Raw genomic sequence first — 16,611 nt, forward strand, 5'->3', positions numbered from 1 at the left:
GTCCTTGTCCCATCACGCACTAGAGACACCTGTGGCTTGCCAGGCGCAGTGCACGCTGACACGGTCGCCAGGTGTACGGTGTTTCCTCTGACAAGTGGGCATTGTGTCAAGAAGCAGTGCGGCTTGGCTGGGTTGTGTTTCGGAGGACGCACGGCTCTCAACCTTCGTCTCTCCCGGGTCCGTACGGGAGTTGTAGCAATGAGACAAGACTAACTACCAATTGGATACCACGAAATTGGGGAGAAAAAGGGATAATTAAAATAAAAATAAAAAATAAACATCATTAACATGTGACTCATGTAGAGGAAAGATTTACACCACACACACACACACACTCTTTCCGGTCTCCTTCGAGCCCCATTGACTAAGTACAATGGAGTACAAACACACTAGCACCAAGGACACATGCATTAACACCAAACATCTACTGCGAGCACACAGACACACACACAGACACACACACAAACACTACACGCCCGCCAGCAGGCACAAAGACACCACTAACAGCGCCGTTAAATAACGACGAGAACTCGCCCAGCGCTCCCGCTCCGTCACGGAGAGGAGGACGAAGAGAACGAGAGGAGGAAATGGCTTGTTTAATTTACTGCGGCCCATCTGTCTCGCACTGCAGCTCCCAGGAGCCTGTCCTGTGCCGCTCCGCCTGCCCGTTAGTATGCATGTACGTGAGCAGGCTGAGACATTAGTTCGATAGTAATGGAATGTGTAGAATGGATACGCTTCTCTATTTCACATGCAATTTACTTGGCCGTTTTAAAACGCAAGCCAGGCCTGCATGGCTTCAATTTCAAATACCTCCGCCGGTATTGAACACTATGGAGTACTCCAAAGTGTCGTGTGAGCTACAGTGCCTTCAGAAACTATTGACACCCCTTGACATTGTACACATTGTAGTAAAAGCCTCAATTTAAAATACCCCATAATGTTAAAAAGTGGAATTATGTTTTTAGAAATGTTTACAAATTAATAAAAAATGAAGAGCTGAAATGTCTGGGGTCAATAGGTATTCAATCCCTTTGTTATGGCATGCTTAAATACGTTCAGGAGTAAAAATGTGCTTAACAAGTCACACAATATGTGCAATAATTGTGTTTAACATGATTTTTGAATGACTGCTTCATCTCTGTACCCCACACATACAGACAATTGTAAGGTCCCTCAGTCGAGCAGTGAATTTCAAACACAGATTCAACCACAAAGACCAGAGAGGTTTTCCAATGCCTCGCAACGAAGGGCACCTATTGGTAGATGGGTAAAAAAAAAAAGTAGACATTGAATATCTCTTTGAGCATGGTGACATTATTCATTACACTTTGGATGGTGTATCAATACACCCAGTCACTACAAAGATAAAGGCGTCCTTCCTAACTCAGTTGCCGGAGAGGATGGAAACCACTCAGGGATTTCACCATGAAGCCAATGGTGACTTTAAAACAGTTACAGAGTTGAATGGCTGTGACAGGAGAAAACTGAGGATGGATCAACAACATTGCCAATTAGGCTAACATTTTGTGAAGTAACAGAGTGAAAAGAAGTAAGCCTGTACAGAATATAAACATTCTAAAACATGCATCATGTTTGCAACAAGGCACTAAAGTAATACTGCAAAAAATGTGGCAAAGCAATTCACTTTTTGTCCTGAATACAAAGTGTTAAGTTTGGGGCAAATCCAATACATTACTGAGTACCACTCTTCAAATGTTCAAGCATAGTGGTGGCTGCATCGTGTTATAGGTATGCGTGTAATCGTTAAGGAGTGGGGAGTTTTTCAGATTAGAAAAAAATCTGAATGGAGTTAAGAACAGGCAAAATCCTAGAGGAAAACCTGGTTCAGTCTGCTTTCCACCAGACACTGGGAGAGGAATTCACCTTTCAGCAGGACAATGAACTAAAACACAATGCCAAATCTACACTGGAGTTGCTTACCAAGAAGACAATGAATGTTCCTGAGTAGGCGAGTCACAGTTTTGACTTAAATCTACTTGAAAATCTATGGCAAGACCTGAAAATGGTCAAACAATGATCATCAACCAATTTGACAGAGGTTGAAGAATAATTGTCAGATGTTGCACAATCCAGCTGTGGAAAGCTCTTAGCTGTAATTGCTGCCAAAGTATTGACACAGGGGTGTGAATACTTATGTGAATTAGATATGTATTTCATTTTCAATTACATTTGCAAAAATGTCCCAAAAATTATTTTCACTTTCATTATAGGGTATTGTGTGTAAATGGGTGAGAAAAGGGCCTCTCGAGTGACGCAGTTGTCTAAAGCACTGCATTACAGTGCTAGCTGTGCCACTAGAGATCCTGGTTCGAGTCCAGGCTCTGTCGCAGCTGACCGGGAGACCCATGGGGCGGCGCACAATTGGCCCAGCGTTGTCCGGGTTAGGGGAGGGTTTGGCCAGCAGGGATGTCCTTGTCTCATCGCGCTCTAGCGACTCCTGTTGCGGGCCGGGCGCATGCACGCTGATACAATCGCCAGGTGTACGGTGTTTCCTCAGACACATTGGTGTGGCTGGTTTCTGGGTTAAGTGGGCATTGTGTCAAGAAGCAGTGCGGCTTGGTTGGGTCGTGCTTCGGAGGACGCACGGCTCTCGACCTTCGCCTCTCCCGAGTCCGTACGGGAGTTGTATCAATGAGACAAGACTGCAACTACCAATTGGATACCACAAAATTGTGGAGAAAATATTTTTTATTTTAATTCAATTTACAATTTTGGCTTTGACACAACAAAATGTGGAATAAGTCTAGGGGTATGAATACTTCGTGTCTCACATAAGATAGAATGTCCAATGGATGTTTCGAGGTCATTATCACTTTTATACAACGGGTTACCAACATATTCAAATAATGATTGACATATTTTCTTTAAACATTATTTTGATGAATTCATTAATACTATTTCATCCTTCCACAAGATATAGTTCCGAAACAAATCTAGGGATGCTACCAAAGCCGGCTGGTCGTTCATTCTATAGGTTTGGCTGCCATAGATGCGACCCAGTCGTTCAGTCTTTTTGTTCTGTATCTATGGATGCGACCCAGTCGTTCGTTCTAAATGTTCCATTGCCATACTGGCTGGCAACGTTCTTATCCCTTGCTTGCTAGCTAGCCAACTAGGGATAATTTACAGTCACGGCAAACAGTGCAGACAGAATAACAACAGTAGCTGCATTTGTTTAATCTGTTTTCTAGTGACAGTTATTTGGATACATCCATAACAATGAGCTAATGAGGCGCGATTTCGCCTGGCATAGAAAATGTGCTCTCTCGTTAGGACACTGTTGTTCAGAGGAGCTAGCCAACAACACAGCTAACACGATTACTTCAAACTAAAGCTGGAAAGACTGCAAACTAGCGGCACTTCATTTTGTTTTACCTTCTTTCAATTGACATTTCTTTGTATATATCCATAAAAATGATGCCAGCTGATTCATGATTTCGACTGGCTGAGAATCGCTGCCTGCCTGTCTGTCTAGTCTCGACTCCAGACCCCTACACGTTCATTACTATGGGACAGTTGGAGATAAAATGTGAATATTGAAACAATGTTGCAAATGTTGGAGAGACAGATAGCAAGGTTTATTCAAATCTCCGCTGTTGAAAACGAAATGTTTGTCTAAAAGAAATGAGAGATAATGTCTAGATGCTTTTTATAGTGGAGATCAAGTTTATAAATTGCCTGCCTGGGCTGATGAAACAGTGGATTGTGCTGTCAGATGGAACAGAGTAAATAGGCATTTTAACGTCATAGATTTAGCCCGTGGTAACTTGTGGAATAGATACTGGCTGGAATGCGGTTTCAACCAATCACCATTCAGGATTAGGACGGAACCGTTGTATAATGTGCAAATAGACCTACAGTATAGAGTTGGGGTTCTTTTGTGAAGTCCCTTCTACAAATCTAGGTTTGTTAAATCCTAAACACTGAGAGATGTGTTAGTTATTTGAAACAGGAACAGGAAGATACCTACGTTCCAGTGAGTTCAGCTTGTCACCTACAGTCACGCCAATGCTATGGCACAAAGTGTACCTTGTGTGTAGTGGGCATTGACCACGGGCATTAGTTCCTAACACCCACATATATTTCCTGTGGTTCACTTCCTGTTTTTATTTGCAGCAAGTCATCACAATTTATATTCGATTTTTGCCTCCGTTTTCATGCCTCTGTTTTTCCATATGGACTTGAAGAAAATCAAGTAAGATGCCAACTACTCAAGTTTTTGCATGTGCCGGAACAAAGAATTATAAAGACAATTGATGATAAAGTTGATATTGGCTCATGAGTTGTTTGGCTGGGAAACCGTTGTCAAGTGATGAAGTCTCAAGTGACAGGAAACGTCTCCACCTACATCTGGTCCCAAAACATGGACACAATAGACTGACAAAAGAAGCTCAAAGACAAAGATGCTGACTGACAAATAAGCTAACTGACAAAGAAGCTTAAAGACAAAAGGTGCCAACTGACAGAAGTAAATAGACAAAAAGGTGAAAGAGGTAAATAGACAGACAAGCTAACAGACAGAGAAACCAACACACGCAGAGAATATCAACAAAGGGATCAGATGAGAAAATAAAAAAGTAGAGAAAAAAAGTATTGTAGAAATATAGGCAAGCAAACTAGAATAATGGCTAGAAGGACAAACAGAAGCAGGCAATAGACAAATAATCGTTCAGTCAGACAGCTAAGCAAAGGACGCATTCTATCAAATGGAAAAGGCAGATATTCAGACAATAGCAGACCGAAAGCGACTGGATGAGGGCAGTGGATTTGTTAACCTGGACCACATAAAGCAGATGAGATATCACTACAGTGAGGGAAAAAAGTATTTGATCCCCTGCTGATTTTGTACGTTTGCCCACTGACAAAGAAATGATCAGTCTATAATTTTAATGGTAGGTTTATTTGAACAGTGAGAGACAGAATAACAACAAAAAAATCCAGAGAAACCCATGTCAAAAACTTTAGGGAAATAAGTATTTGACCCCTCTGCAAAACATGACTTAGTACTTGGTGGCAAAACCCTTGTTGGCAATCACAGAGGTCAGACGTTTCTTGTAGTTGGCCACCAGGTTTGCACACATCTCAGGAGGGATTTTGTCCCACTCCTCTTTGCAGATCTTCTCCAAGTCATTAAGGTTTCGAGGCTGACGTTTGGCAACTCGAACCTTCAGCTCCCTCCACAGATTTTCTATGGGATTAAGGTCTGGAGACTGGCTAGGCCACTCCAGGACCTTAATGTGCTTCTTCTTGAGCCACTCCTTTGTTGCCTTGGCCATGTGTTTTGGGTCATTGTCATGCTGGAATACCCATCCACGACCCATTTTCAATGCCCTGGCTGAGGGAAGGAGGTTCTCACCCAAGATTTGACGGTACATGGCCCCGTCCATCGTCCCTTTGATGCAGTGAAGTTGTCCTGTTCCCTTAGCAGAAAAACACCCCCAAAGCATAATGTTTCCACCTCCATGTTTGACGGTGGGGAGGGTGTTCTTGGGGTCATAGGCAGCATTCCTCCTCCTCCAAACACAGCGAGTTGAGTTGATGCCAAAGAGCTCCATTTTGGTCTCATCTGACCACAACACATTCACCCAGTTGTCCTCTGAATAATTCAGATGTTCATTGGCAAACTTCAGACGGGCATGTATATGTGCTTTCTTGAGCAGGGGGACCTTGCGGGCGCTGCAGGATTTCAGTCCTTCACAGCGTAGTGTGTTACCAATTGTTTTCTTGGTGACTATGGTCCCAGCTGCCTTGAGATCATTGACAAGATCCTCCTGTGTAGTTCTGGGCTGATTCCTCACCGTTCTCATGATCATTGCAACTCCACGAGGTGAGATCTTGCATGGAGCCCCAGGCCGAGGGAGATTGACAGTTATTTTGTGTTTCTTCCATTTGCGAATAATCGCACCAACTGTTGTCACCTTCTCACCAAGCTGCTTGGCGATGGTCTTATAGCACATTCCAGCCTTGTGTAGGTCTACAATCTTGTCCCTGATATCCTTGGAGAGCTCTTTGGTCTTGGCCATGGTGGAGAGTTTGGAATCTGATAGATTGATTGCTTCTGTGGACAGGTGTCTTTTAAACAGGTAACAAACTGAGATTAGGAGCACTCTCTGTTAGAGTGTGCTCCTAATCTCAGCTCGTTACCTGTATAAAAGACACCTGGGAGCCAGAAATCTTTCTGATTGAGAGGGGGTCAAATACTTATTTCCCTCATTAAAATGCAAATCAACTTATAACATTTTTGACATGTGTTTTTCTGGATTTTTTTGGTGTTATTCTGTCTCTCACTGTTCAAATAAATCTACCATTAAAATTATAGACTGATCATTTCTTTGTCAGTGGGCAAACGTACAAAATCAGCAGGGGATCAAATACTTTTTCCCTCACTCTAGCTAGGTTTCCATCCAATTGGTGACAGATCTTCAAGTAAATATACAAAAATCTGCATAAAGAAAATGTGCATTTTCCCCATCAGTTGTGTTTCCACCAAATGGACTTGTTGCAGATAAAATTCAGTGCGTGATGACGTAGTGCACACGAAATGTGCTTCTTTGCTTAAGAATACAATTCTAAAAATTCAATGTGTTTCCATCGCATTTTCAACTCTACAGATAGTTGTGCAACACAAAAACTGTTGCGCTAAATAGCAAATGTGACTAATCTGGTTTTGGCAAGTGCGCTCTAGCCAACAGCTTGCAGATAGGCTACAGTATAGGCTAGGCTACTTGATGAGATTATTATGGATAAGAGCGAGAATATTTTTATCAAAACGGCAGTCAAGCATCAATCATCCTGTCACCAGAATAAGACCCTCAATGTGTGTTGGAAACGAAAGTCAAGATCACTGTGCACTTTCACCACCATGTGAAGTTAATCATAATGTATTTAATCTGTAACCTAATAAACTGCATGGTTTTCCGAATCATAGTGGGAGGACCACACACCATATCATCGCATGACTCCAAGTTTACTTCGATATGATGGTTATTATATCAACATTTGAGCATAAAGATGTTTCCAACACCATTTCTCACATAATTAACTTCACCGGCACAAAAAGATCTCACCATGTCAAACAAACAAATTATCTGTCAGCATTTATAACATTTTACCGAAACAATCTACCACTTGGCCATTTCCATTCGTGACTGCTCTATTGTGGCGCACGAATGGAAATGGCCAAGTGTCAAGTCTACCTGGAGCTATAAGCAAAACATCTAAAGGCTAGAATCTAGACGAAATGTCAAAACAACAGGGTAACAGTCTGCTATTTACCAGGTAGTCAATTAGAAATGAGTTGTTAAACGGTAATTATGTAATAACTGAAAACTATTGACACTTTGGTTTCTATGAGGTTAAATGACACATTCAGAACCAGTCAAAAGTTTGGACACACCTACTCATTCAAGGGTTTTTCTTTATTTTGACTATTTTCTACATTGTAGAATAATAGTGAAGACATCAAAACTATGAAATAACACATATGGAATCATGTAGAAACCAAAAAAGGTGTTGAACAAATTTTATTTTAGATTCTTCAAAGTAGCCTGGATGACAGCTTTGCACACTCTTGGCATTCTCTCAACCAGCTTCACCTGGAATTATTTTTCAACAGTCTTGACGGAGTTCCCACATATGCTGAGCACTTGTTGGCTGCTTTTCCTTCACTCTGCAGTCCAACTCATCCCAAACCATCTCAATCGGGTTGAAGCCGGGTGATTGCGGAGGCCAGGTTATCTGATGCAGCACTCCATCACTCTCCTTCTTGGTCAAATAGCTCTTCCGCAGCCTGGAGGTGGGTTGGGTCATTGTCCTGTTGAAAAACAAATGATAGTCCCACTAAGCGCAAATCAGATGGGATGGTATATCGCTGCAGAATGCTGTGGTAGCCATGCTGGTTAAGTGTGCCTTGAATTCTAAACAAATCAGTGACACCAGCAACGCACCCCCACACCATCACACCTCCTCCATGCTTCATCATGGGAACTACAAATGCGGAGATCATCCGTTCACCTACTCTCTGTCTTAAAGACATGGCGGTTGGAACCAAAAATCTCAAAAGGACAGATTTCCACAGGTCTAATGTCCATTGCTCGTGTTTCTTGGCCCAAGCAAGTATCTTCATCTTATAGCCGTCCTTTAGTAGTGTTTTTTTTGCAGCAATTTGACCATGAAGGCCTTATTCACGCAGTCTCCTCTGAACAGCTGATGTTGAGATGTGTCTATTACTTGAACTCTGAAGCATTTATTTGAGCAGCAATTTCTGAGGCTGGTAACTCTAAATGAACTTATCCTCTGCAGCAGAGGTAACTCTGGGTCTTCTTTTCCTGTGGTGTTCCTCATGAGAGCGAGTCTCATCATAGCGCTTGATGGTTTTTGCGACTGCACTTGAAGAAACTTTCAACATTTTTGAAATGTTCCAGATTGGCTGACCTTCATGTCTTAAAGTAATGTTGGACTGTCGTTTCTCTTTACTTATTTGAGCTGTTCTTGCCATAATATGGACTTGGTCTTTTACCAACTAGGGCAATCTTCTGTATAACACCCCTACCTTGTCACAACACAACACAACTTGGCTCAAACACATTTTTTGACTGTTAATTGAAATGCATTCCACCTCATGAAGCTGGGTGAGAGAATGCCAAGAGTGTGCAAAGCTGTCATCAAGGCAAAGGGCGGCTACTTTGAAGAATCTCAAATATAAAATATATTTTGATTTGTTTAACATAGAGAAGCTACATATGGTAAGATGAGGGGTAGTGATATGTGTCTATTTGTCAATAATAGCTGGTGCGCGATGTCTAATATTAAAGAAGTCTCGAGGTTTTGCTAGCCTGAGGTAGAGCAGATGATAAGCTGTAGACCAAACTATCTACCAAGAGAGTTCACATCTATATTATTCGTAGCCATCTACTGACCACCACAGACCATGGTGGCACTAAGACTGCACTCAGCCAACTCTAAGGCCATAAGGAAACAAGAAAATGCTCATCCAGAAGTGGCACTCCTAGTGGCCGGGGACTTTAAAGCAAACTTAAATCAGTTTTATCACATTTTTAACAGCATATCACGTGCAACCAGAGGGGGGAAAAAAAAACTCTAGACCACCTTTACTCCACAGACTGAGATGCATACAAAGCTCTCCCCCACCCTCCATTTGGCAAATCTGACCGTAATTCTATCCTTCTGATTCCTGCTTACAATCAAAAACTAAAAGCAGGAAGTAACAGCTCGATATGGAAGTGGTCAGATGACGCGGATGCTACACTACAGGACTGTTTTGCTAGCACAGACTGGAATATGTTCCGGGATTCATCCAATGGCATTGAGGAGTATACCATCTTAGTCATCGGCTTCATCAATAAGTGCATCGACGACGACGTCCCCACATTGACCGTACATACAACCAGAAGCCATGTATTACAGGCAACATCCGCATCGAGCTAAAGGCTAGAGCTTCCGCTTTTCGAGGAGTGGGACACTAACCCGAGCGCTTATAAGAAATCCCGCTATGCACTCAAACGAACCATCAAACAGACAAAGCTTCAATACAGGAATAAGATTGAATCCTACTACACCGGCTCTGACGCTCGTCGGATGTGGCAGGGCTAGAAAACTATTACGGACTACAAAGGGAAACCCAAATGCGAGCTACCCAGTGATGCAAGCCTACCAGATGAGCTAAATGCCTTTTATGCTCGCTTCGAGGCAAGCAACACTGAAGCATGCAGGAGAGCACCAGCTGTTCCGGATGACTGTGCGATAACGCTCACGGTAGCCGATTTGAGCAAGACCTTTAAACAGGTCAACATTCACAAAGCTGCAGGGCCAGACGGATTACCAGGACGTGTACTCAAAGCGTGCGCGGACCAACTGGCAAGGGTCTTCACTGACATTTTCAACCTCTCCCCGTCTGAGTCTGTAATATCAACATGTTTAAAACAGACCATCATAGTCCCTGTGCCCAAGAACACTAAGGTAACCTGCCTAAATGACTACATGTAGCACTCACGTCTGTAGCCATTAAATGCTTAGAAAGGCTGGTCATGGCTCACATCAATACCATTATCCCAGAAACCCTAGACCCATTCAATTTGCATACCGCTCCAACAGATCCACACTGCCATTTCACACCTGGACAAAAGGATCACCTATGTGAGAATGCTATTCATTGACTACAGCTCAGCGTTCAACACCATAGCGCCCTCAAATGTCATCACTAAGCTAAGGACCCTGGGACTAAACACCTCCCTCTGCAACTGGATCCTGGACTGGTAAGGGTAGGTAACAACACATCCGCCACACTGATCTTAAACACGGGTGCCCCTCAGGGGTGCGTGCTCAGTCCCCTCCTGTACTCCTTGTTCACTAATGACTGCATGGCCAGGCAAGACTCCAACACCATCATTAAGTTTGCTGATGACACAACAGTGGTAGGCCTGAACGCCGACAATGATGAGACATCCTATAGACATCCACACGGTCAGAGACCTGACCGTGTGGTGCAAGGTCAACAACCTCTACCTCAACGTGATCAAGACAAAGGAGATGACTGTGGACTACAGGAAAAGGAGGACTGAGCACGCCCCCATTCTCATCGACGGGGCTGTAGTGGAGCAGGTTGAGAGGTTCAAGTTCCTTGGCGTCCACATCACCAACAAACTAACATGGTCCAAGCACACTAAGACAGTTGTGAAGAGGGCACGACAAAACCTATTCCCCCTCAGGAGACTGAAAAGATTTGGCATGGGTCCTCAGATCCTCAAAAGGTTCTACAGATGCACCATCGAGAGCATCCTGACGGGTTGCATCACTGCCTGGTATGGCAACTGTTCGGCCTCCGCCCCCAAGGCGCTACAGAGGGTAGTGCGTATGGCCCAGTACATCACTGAGGCCAAGCTTCCTGCCATCCAGGACCTCTATACCAGGCGGTGTCAGAGGAAGGCCAAGACTCCAGCCATCCTAGTCATAGACTGTTCTCTCTGCTACCGCACGGCAAGCGGTACCGGAGCGCCAAGTCTAGGTCCAAGAGGCTTCTAAACAGCTTCTACCTCCAAGCCATGACTCCTGGAAATCTAATCAAATGGCTACCTAGACTATTTGCAATGGTACTCTCTGTTATTTTTTATGCATAGTCACTTTAATAACGCTACATACATGTACATAGTACCTCAATTACTTCGACAACATTGTCCCGCACATTCAATCTGTACCAGTACCCCCTGTATATAGCCCCGCTATTGTTATTTTACTGCTGCTCTTTAATTATTTGCTATTCTTATCTTTAACTTTTTTTAGGTATTTTCTTAAAACTGCATTGTTGGTTAAGGGCTTGTAAGTAAGCATTTCACGGTAAGGTATACACTGGTTGTATTCGACGCATGTGACAAGTAAAGATTTGAGCAAGTTAGCGAGGAAAACAATTATGTACAGCTTGAATCAACGCCACGTTTCTTTGCAGACAGTACACGTGCACACGTATCGGTAGCCTACAATATTCTATTGTTGGTGTGTGTGCGCAACAGTGTCTTCTTGTGAGTACACATGCCTTCCCACGTGCACATACAGTACAGACGGGTCCCTGTCGTCACCTGGGTCTCATCTCATCAGTCAGCATCACACATACAGTAGGAGAAGAGCTTCTTGCTGACGCTCTCTGCTGCCAGGCAGGAACACATTTAGAACGGTGCAAGTACAAGCTTGCCTCATGTTTATCTATCAATCAGGCCAGTATTCACAAAGGGTCACAGAGTAGGAGTGCTGATCAAGGATCAGTTTTCCCCTTTAGATCATAATGAATAAGATTACATTGACAGGGGGGGACCTGGGGATGCTCACAGAGAAGGACCAATACAAAACTTAGTTGTTTTCTCTCGTTTGCTAATACAGGGATTTCTTTGCTCATTGCAAGATGCTGTGTGTACTACATCATTATGATTATGATTGATACAATTCACCATTTTAATTCGTTTAGTGGTCTCATTAGCCTAGCCAACGTGTTTTGAGAAGCCTTTAAAACCGTGGTGTAAAGTACTTAAGTAAAAATACTAAAACAGTAGTACTTAAGTACTTTTCTGGGGTATTTGTGATTTGATATTTTTGACAACTTTCACTTTACTCCACCACATTCCTAAAGAAAACAATTTACTTACTAACTCCATACATTTTGTGTGACACCCAAAAGTACTCGTTACATTTTGAATGCTTAGCATGACAGGAAAATTGTCCAATTCACTCACTTATCAAGAGAAAATCCCCGGTCATCCCTACTGCATCTGATCTGACGGACTCACTAAACACAGACTTTTACTTAAGAAGTATTTTACCTGCTGACTTTCACTTTTACTGGAGTCATTTTCTATTAAGCTATCTTTACTTTTACTCATGTATGACAATTAGGTACTTTTTCCACCACTGCTTTTAAAATTAGCCTCAAATGATTCACACTCAGTTTTCAAGAGGCTATGTAGCTTAGATTTGGATCACTGAGTTTATAATATTCAGTACAGCAATGCATGTGGGCTCTCTGTAACAAACAAAACAAAAGCTTGGCCTTATTTAGACGAGATTTATTATATGGAAATCAAGCAACTAAAACCGAATTAATAACTGATCAAAGCTTCTGTACACACAGGCTTAGTCAACAACACACGCACAGACACGCATGCACACGGGAACATCAATATGTGCACTTGTAGCCTACATGTTACTCTGAAAAAATAATGGTTATTGACATCCATTTTACACCAGATTGTGCCTATCCAGACCATGTGCTGGCTTGGATATTTTCTTCTCACGTGGTTTATTCCATCACATTTGTAGCAGCATAACGAGACAATCGCTAGTTATGTAATTGACTAAGTCTGCTCCCTCTGACCTCGGTCCCAATAATCCATCATGACATTTGTCATGTACCCTTCACAGTATGCAGCTGTTCTAGTTCTATTCATTCTAATCCAGTCTTCTTATTAAACACCCTCCAATTTAAAGGTAAACGCAAAGTTAGAAGTAATCATGTGTAAGGTGTACTCAGTTGTTAACTTACTGTTTGAAATAGGACTTGAGTAACCTTAAAATCATATACATTTTTTGTGTAAAGCTCCCATCGCCTACCATAAGAATAGATGGGAATCCCTTTGCGGATGAGAGCCACATCCAAGTCTTCCTGGACGGAGAGGAGCAACTCACTAAAGAGCCTGAGGACATCTCCATGGGATTGGGAGTGGCAATGGGGGTCCATTTCCTAGTTAATATTTAGTATGCAGCATCAGTGAAAAGCACTATGGCTTGTATTCAGAAATATGTTGTGGGAATTGCTGAGGGGGGTAAATGACCAACAAATGTTGAATGGCAAAGTTATTTGCTGCAGAGAAGGACAGGGGAGACAAGAGCAAAGTAATGTGAGTTCAGTTGTAACAGCCACATTACTCAAACTAGAAACCACATACAAAGCTGTTATTCGATGTGTCTCTACATGCCTATGAGTTTTATTAAACCTTTATTTAACTAGGCAAGTCATTTAAGAACAAACACATTCTTATTTACAATGACGGCCTAGGAACAGTGGGTTAACTGCCTTGTTCAGGGGCAGAACGACAGATTTGTATGTTGTCAGCTCAGGGATTCGATCCCTAGAAAGTTATTTGAGGAACCTTTAGGGATTCCACCGGTGTCGCAATGTGAGGAACCCTGAAAAGTACCTTCAGGAACCTTTTCTTTTTAGAGTGTTGAATGAACACAAAAAGTCAGCTCTTTTACACACTCAGTAGTTAACATACAAACTTAATGTTGTGTCATGCAGTGTAACTTCCCAGAATTGATTGACTCACAGTGAGAGTATAGAAGAATTAGGCTAAATTCCATAATATAAAAAAGGTAAAATGGCCCAAGTCCCATAGCAGCAGGAAGATGTTTGGAGGTGGGGGTGCTGAACATTTTTTGTCAAAAGGGGAGTGCACTACTGCCAAGTCCCATAGTCTAGTCAACCTATCAAGTCAACCCATCGTGACATGCTTATTGAAAGGCAGATAAAAACCTACCCGACACATAAGTAGGCTGTATCAGGCAGCCTAAAGCATAAATCATAGTCCACAGACGCTGAGACGCGATAGTCCAGGGTCCCATTGTTACACAGCTACTCGTCTCCGAGACCTCCATCCACCGTGGACGCACAGCCCGAACGCGCACCCCCCCCACCTCCTCCATTCATTTCAATGTGCTGACAGTTGGAGAAATTGCTTGAGCTGCGCTGAAAATTCTGAATGCCAACGGTCCAATATTCTAGAACACTGCTGTGCATATGCATATACATTTAGGACTACGATAAACTCTTTATGCTGCATTCATAACCAAGTGGGAAGTGGAAATGTACCACATACGACTGGGGAAAATCCACCTTGAAAAGCCTCCAACTGGTAATTACTAGTGGGAAACTCATCCTCCAGAGCGCTCACTCCTCTCACATGCTCTGACGTCAACTACTAAGGAAAAGACTTTGATAACATGTTTTGCAGTTAATTGCAACAAAACATTATTCATAAAAAGCTCTCTCTTAATTATTAATGTGGTATTTGAACACTATAATTACTTTGCAAACATACTAGCTGTACTTTTAGTTTATGGTATATGCAGTTTGTTGGCCATGAGCCAATCTGCTCTTATCAATGAGTACAAAGCATATTAATGCATCCAACTGGTATTTACCACTTCACAATGTAGTAAATTCCCATCTCCCACTTTGTTCCGAAAGCAGCAAAACTCACAGACCATTATAATTTGGACAGGGTGTATGCAAATTAGAGCTGCGGGCTTTATGCTGTGGAGGATGTCGAGTAGGTTGGATCAGTGTCACATCATGGCCAACACGGAAATATTTTAAATCTGATCAACCTGTGAGAGCTTTGTGACTGGACGTCGGGGCTGTCTTTGTTTTTTTTAGCTGACATAATTTACCTGACTCCGAGAAAACGCGGACGTCACCCAAAGACAGCCGTTATCAGTGAATTGTTTGTTAGAACTGTTTCGAGTGGCAGCACAGCCATCAAATGTGACATCTAAAACATTAAAAAATGTATTTCAAGCTTTAAATCGTTCAATTTTGAAACAAAATGGCACAAAATCTTGTAGACAGGTGTTGGCTGAACAAGCACACTATACAACGATTCCATCTATGGACAAAGCTTGTTACATTGTAGCGGCAACCTATATAACTGTCAAGGCTCGCAACAAATGACATTTTAACAGTTTACACAATGGCGGGATGTGGCTTGATATTTCTGCACAACAGAAAAGGAAAACGGAGTCATGACAGCACACAGATTGAAACACAACGTTAAACTCTCTCCTCGAACTCATAGCCTACCAGACGGATTTTAGTCGGTATAATCTGCTTCTACCGAATCTAGTCTACCTGTCACACGTCCGAACAATCACATTGTCAGTAGCCTAAATTAAATAGCCAGTCAATACCTGTTGACTCCTCCTACCGACGTGTTGGTTGGTGGAAGTCCGAACCGAGCCGATTATGTTTTGTCCTGTGCTTCTTTTCCGAAGTCCTTTGACGAGGAGTGGCCCGGTATAGGAAGGTCTGCTTTGTCTGACAAGAGCTCTGCCGAGTTTTCTGCAAAGAAACTGGTGTTCACGGAGCCGCGCAAATTGATGCAAGGTTTAGAGAGCAGCAGCCATTGCGGTCACGTGCATTTTCGGAAACGAAACACTGGCCAGCCTAGAGAAGTCCACTCCCACCTTTCATATCTACAATGTCAATTATGTAATCTACTGCAGGGTTTCGCAAAATCGGTCCTGGAGGTCCCCCTGGGTGCAGAGTTTTTGGTTTATGCCCTAGCACCACGCAGCTATTCAAATAATCAAAGCTTGATGATGAGTTGGTCATTTGAATCAGCTGTACTGTACATCAAAACTCCATCCTACTGAGAAGCCTACTAGGACTTTGGAAGTGCAACATGTATCACATGTTTATAATATTCCTTTCATAATCAAATTAATACATTATGTGTAATGCTGTTTTGAATTTAAATGTGGAATCAATGTCACTATGTATATTAGATTAGTTACATTTTTTGTTTGTAATGTGGGCATCAAGAATGAATCCTATCTGTGTCAACTGTCAATGAACCAAATTCTTAGTGTACAATCTAAGGGCGCTTTCACACGTCACTGTATGATCCAGATCCTGGAGCGTTTGTACCCTAATCCACGCTATAAAGCACGTGTGAAACGCAAACAAACCCTGGCTGAAACGAATCGTGGATCTGCGTGAGTAGCTGGTCCAAGATCCTGCAGAACAGCAGTACCAGGTTTTGTGACGAACCAGCGTGAGGCGCGTAAAACATTTTTGCCCGTTGTAAACAAGCTAGCTCGCTAACTTCATTTTGGTGACGATAGTAGAAGTATATTGTGATGATAGCTAATGATTTGGTTACTTTGTGGTAGGGTAATCGGCTTCCATTTGTCTAAGCATGCCCTCAAGCATATAGGCCTACTAATGTGTATCACTGAGGAACACCCCCCTACATTCCCCCGGATCAAACATGCCTGTAAAATCTCTTTTTCTTAACAAGGATGGAA

The 16,611-nt window shown here is 42.6% G+C and overlaps 1 protein-coding gene across 2 annotated transcripts in view; it reads right to left on the reverse strand.

The window, feature by feature from the left end:
* LOC106607468 (retinoic acid receptor alpha) overlaps nucleotides 1–15,736 on the reverse strand; it is a 182,270-nt gene extending 166,534 nt beyond the window's left edge. The window contains exon 1 of one of the 2 annotated variants that reach the window (XM_014204449.2): nucleotides 15,493–15,736. The gene's annotated coding sequence lies outside the window, so the exon portion shown is untranslated. The remainder of the gene's footprint in view (nucleotides 1–15,492) is intronic. The other variant, XM_045720631.1, reaches the window with a different exon arrangement.
* Nucleotides 15,737–16,611: the final 875 nt, after the last annotated feature.

This window comes from Salmo salar, chromosome ssa06, assembly GCF_905237065.1.
Source record: "Salmo salar chromosome ssa06, Ssal_v3.1, whole genome shotgun sequence".
Classification (NCBI taxonomy): Eukaryota; Metazoa; Chordata; class Actinopteri; order Salmoniformes; family Salmonidae; genus Salmo; species Salmo salar.